This window comes from Coregonus clupeaformis, unplaced genomic scaffold (genome assembly GCF_020615455.1).
Source record: "Coregonus clupeaformis isolate EN_2021a unplaced genomic scaffold, ASM2061545v1 scaf1354, whole genome shotgun sequence".
In the NCBI taxonomy this organism is placed as follows: domain Eukaryota; kingdom Metazoa; phylum Chordata; class Actinopteri; order Salmoniformes; family Salmonidae; genus Coregonus; species Coregonus clupeaformis.
In genome coordinates this window covers 78,815-84,278 of record NW_025534808.1, presented here as the reverse complement: position 1 = coordinate 84,278, position 5,464 = coordinate 78,815, and positions in this window count along the sequence as shown.

Sequence of the window (5,464 nt, the reverse complement as noted above, 5' to 3'; positions counted from 1 at the left end):
GACTTCAACAGTGTTTGTCATGCAGACTGTCCCCATCCTCCCATATAGACTTCAACAGTGTTTGTCATGCAGACTGTCCCCATCTTCCCATATAGACTTCAACAGTGTTTGTCATGCAGACTGTCCCCATCCTCCCATATAGACTTCAACAGTGTTTGTCATGCAGACTGTCCCCATCCTCCCATATAGACTTCAACAGTGTTTGTCATGCAGACTGTCCCCATCCTCCCATATAGACTTCAACAGTGTTTGTCATGCAGACTGTCCCCATCCTCCCATATAGACCAACAGTGTTTGTCATGCAGACTGTCCCCATCCTCCCATATAGACCAACAGTGTTTGTCATGCAGACTGTCCCCATCCTCCCATATAGACCAACAGTGTTTGTCATGCAGACTGTCCCCATCCTCCCATATAGACCAACAGTGTTTGTCATGCAGACTGTCCCCATCCTCCCATATAGACCAACAGTGTTTGTCATGCAGACTGTCCCCATCTTCCCATATAGACTTCAACAGTGTTTGTCATGCAGACTGTCCCCATCTTCCCATATAGACTTCAACAGTGTTTGTCATGCAGACTGTCCCCATCCTCCCATATAGACTTCAACAGTGTTTGTCATGCAGACTGTCCCCATCCTCCCATATAGACCAACAGTGTTTGTCATGCAGACTGTCCCCATCCTCCCATATAGACTTCAACAGTGTTTGTCATGCAGATTAACAGGCACAGCTGAGGTCAGGTTACCGGCCAGTGCTTCATGTTTCATGACACGGCCTCATTTTAAGGTTGGGTCCTAAATGGCATCCTATTCCCTATATGGAGCACTACATTTGGTCAAAAGTAGAACACTATATAGGGAATAGGGTGCAATTTAGGATGCAGTCCAAGACAATAGAGAGAGAGAGTAGTCTATTTTACTATAGAATAGGAATGGCTGTTGAAAACACAGACTGGTTATTCCCCTACAGATGTAGAATCTTAATTTGACCACCCTGTTGCAGGAGAACATTTTTAAACCTGTGTTCCTAAGATCCTACATCTGTATGCTCATTGTCATGAGATGGTACAAAGATGGTAAACGTCTTGTGATCTGTCTAAAATAATGAAACATCTCCTGAAGGGGAACGACATTTGAACAAGTATCAGAAGTGCAGATAACTGCAGCCCGAGAGGACATTCTAACAAAGATTCTAACAAAAACATTTACACAAGCAAACTTTGTCATGACGACATGTTAAAAAATGCACAATGAGCTTTACAAAGTCACTCTGAAAAACTACAGGGTCATATAACAAACACACACACACACGTCTGCAGACAGGGGAGACAGGGGAGACAGGGGAGACAGGGGAGACAGGGGAGACAGGGGAGACAGGGGAGACAGGGGAGACAGGGGAGACAGGGGAGACAGGCAGGCAGACAGACAGGGGAGACAGGGCAGACAGGGGAGACAGGGGAGACAGGGGAGACAGGGCAGACAGGGGAGACAGGGGAGACAGGGGAGACAGGGGAGACAGGGGAGACAGGGGAGACAGGGGAGACAGGGGAGACAGGGGAGACAGGGGAGACAGGCAGGCAGACAGGGCAGGCAGGAAAGAGAGGGCAGACAGGGAAGGCAGGGCAGGCAGGCAGGGCAGACAGGACAGACAGGGTAGACAGGGCAGACAGGGAGGCAGGCAGGGCAGACAGGCAGACAGGCAGGGCAGACAGGACAGACAGGGTAGACAGGGCAGGGCAGGGCAGGCAGGGCAGGGCAGGCAGGCAGGCAGGCAGGCAGGGCAGACAGGGAGGCAGGCAGGGCAGGGCAGGGCAGGCAGGGCAGGGCAGGCAGGCAGGCAGGCAGGCAGGGCAGACAGGGAGGGCAGGCAGGGGTGTGGTTACAGACCAAAGCAGGTCCAACAACTATTTTGGGGAAGTTTGGAAATACTCCTGTAGCTTTGACGAGCCTGACAGACGAGCGTCGTTCAGGACGCAGGCTAAATCCATCGCTCCCTTTGCAGGCTGGGCTGGGTTTTGTTTCTCCAACACAATGTGGAGATGGGACTTTCCCGTAAAGGTTGTATGATGCCAATGACAGTCTAGTCACTGGGGACATAAAGCCTTTATACTGTACCAGGAAGTAGATAAATAAACCAAACCAAAGGACTGTACCAGCAAGTAGATTAATAAACCACACCAAAGGTCTGTACCAGGAAGTAAATTAATAAACCACAACAAAGGGATATACAGGAAGTAATAATAATATGCCATTTAGCAGACGCTTTTATCCAAAGCTACTTACAGTCATGCGTGCATAAATTTTTACGTATGGATGGTCCCGGGGATCGAACCCACTACCTTGGCATTACAAGCGCCGTGCTCTACCAGCTGAGCTACAGAGGACCACGGAAGTATATTCATTAACCACAACAAAGGGATATACAGGAAGTAGATTCATTAACCACAACAAAGGGCTATACAGGAAGTAGATTCATTAACCACAACAAAGGGATATACAGGAAGTAGATTCATTAACCACACCAAATGGATATACAGGAAGTAGATTCATTAACCACACCAAATGGATATACAGGAAGTAGATTCATTAACCACACCAAAGGGATATACAGGAAGTAGATTCATTAACCACACCAAAGGGATATACAGGAAGTAGATTCATTAACCACACCAAAGGGATATACAGGAAGTAGATTCATTAACCACACCAAAGGGATATACAGGAAGTAGATTCATTAACCACACCAAAGGGATATACAGGAAGTAGATTCATTAACCACAACAAAGGGATATACAGGAAGTAGATTCATTAACCACAACAAAGGGATATACAGGAAGTAGATTAATTAACCACAACAAAGGGATATACAGGAAGTAGATTCATTAACCACACCAAAGGGATATACAGGAAGTAGATTCATTAACCACAACAAAGGGATATACAGGAAGTATATTCATTAACCACAACAAAGGGATATACAGGAAGTAGATTCATTAACCACACCAAAGGGATATACAGGAAGTAGATTCATTAACCACACCAAAGGGATATACAGGAAGTAGATTCATTAACCACACCAAAGGGATATACAGGAGGAGCCACTGATACACTGAGATGAGAAAGTTATTATACTGTACATTACAATGATATATCAGCCCTCAAAAGAGTATATCATGTTTAGGTGATATTGTGACCCCATATAAGCCAAACTAGCATCCTGTCCAGGGGGTGTACTGTACATCAAGCTGCCTCACTACAGAAACAGGAGATAGACTAGTGTCCTGTCCAGGGGGTGTACTGTACATCAAGCTGCCTCACTACAGAAACAGGAGATGGACTAGTGTCCTGTCCAGGGGGTGTACTGGTACATCAAGCTGTCTCACTACAGAAACAGGAGATAGACTAGTGTCCTGTCCAGGGGGTGTACTGTACATCAAGCTGTCTCACTACAGAAACAGGAGATAGACTAGTGTCCTGTCCAGGGGGTGTACTGTACATCAAGCTGCCTTACGATACACTCTTAGAAAAAAAGGTGCTATCTAGGACCTAAAAGGGTTCTTCGGCTGTCCTCATAGGAGAACCCTTTGAAGAACCCTTTTTGGATCCAGGTAGAACCCTTTTGGTATCCATGAAAAACCTTTTCCACAAAGGGTTCTACATGGAACCCAAAATAGTTCTACCTGGAACCAAAAAGGGTTCTACCTGGAACCAAAAAGGGTTTTCCTAAGGGGACAGCCGAAGGACCCTTTTGGAACCCGTTTTTCTAAGAGTGTACAGAAACAGGCGATATGCTCCTGTCCTCTGGGTTGTTCTGGCTTGGACAAGGCTACATACAATTTACTTACTATACAAGTCAAAATGAGTTGTCTGCATGTGGTTATGCATGGTTGTCAGTAATGCTGCAGAATCACTCTCATGGCAGCATTCATTGTTCTAAACAGGAGTCATTTGTTCACTTGTTCATTTGCAATGTAATAGACCTTCATAGGCCATAAATACACATTCCTAAGCTCAATGTCAGCATATGTGGTTGTGAGTGAAATCATGTAGCTTAGCTGTAAACACTTAGTGACAAAAAACTTCCAGGAAGAACAAGTTGAATTTATCAGAACCAAAGGTGCCATTGCAGCAGGTGTGAATGAGAAAGGAGAGAGAGAAAGAGAGAGAGAGAGAGAGAGAGAGAGAGAGAGAGAGAGAGAGAGAGAGAGAGAGAGAGAGAGAGAGAGAGAGAGAGAGAGAGAGAGAGAGAGAGAGAGAGAGAGAGAGAGAGGAGAGGAGAGAGAGAGAGAGAGAGAGACAGAGACAGAGAGAGAGAGAGAGAGAGAGGGGGGAAGAGAGAGAGAGGGGGAAGAGAGAGAGAGGGGGGGGAGAGAGAGAGAGAGGGGGGAAGAGAGAGAGAGAGAGAGAGGGGGGGAGAGAGAGGGGGAAGAGAGAGAAAGAGAGAGAGAGAGAGCAGGGGGGAAGAGAGAGAGAGAGAGGGGGGGAGAGAGAGAGAGAGAGAAAGTTAGAAAGATAAATAAACTGTGTAAATGGGGCACTCCACTGAGTATCTCTGGAAACCCCCATCGCTCATACTGTAGTGTGTAGGTAAACAGCCAACATGCAGAAGGGGAGTTGAACCTGTGTCTGATCCATCTTTCTCCTCAGATACAATCTCATCAGTTAGGCCCATCACTCACTGTATCAGAGGCAGCTAAATACCTGCAACAGAACTGATACCTACTGATTGTTTTGCCCTATCCTGCCATTGCATTGCATTCTATTCATTGCACTTACCACACTTATTGCTATACTAGAGCATAGCAAGTATAAATATTGTCAGGTTGAGCAGACAGTCAAGTCTATAGTGTCTAGAGTTTGCATGCTGCTTCCTGTGCTTTGAGCAGGGGTCCTACTGTGGTTTCCAGGGTGGCTAAGCCGGTGCCTGAACAATAAAGCTGAAGCTGAACTTCCATTGGACTTTGTGTTGGACAATAAAGGAATCTTAATGTTTATTATTTAAATTTATAGGATTCATAAAATACATTGTGTCCCCACCACAACCCACCAGGAAAATCTGATAGCATATGTACAATCTATTGTGAATAAATGAATAAATATGAATGACATAGTACATCTATTGAACAATACATCACAATACACGCATCAGAAATAGTTACAAATTATCAATATAAATTCATGGATGTATAGGGCAGTTGGATAAAATGTCCCCTGCTGCTTTTTTTCCATTTGTCCAGAGTGGACACCCACGGCCCTGTGGATCCTGGCCATGGACAGTTCCAGAAGGACAATTTACTTAAACGTGAGCAGCCATTGCTGCATTGGTAAAGGATGAGGTGGAATCCACCTTTGTATAATACTTTTTTTTTTTTGCAGTCTACATCGGCATTTTGACAAGTGCGATTCAAAGTCATCACAAAGCATTTACATTTTAGTCATTTAGCAGACACTCTTATCCATAGA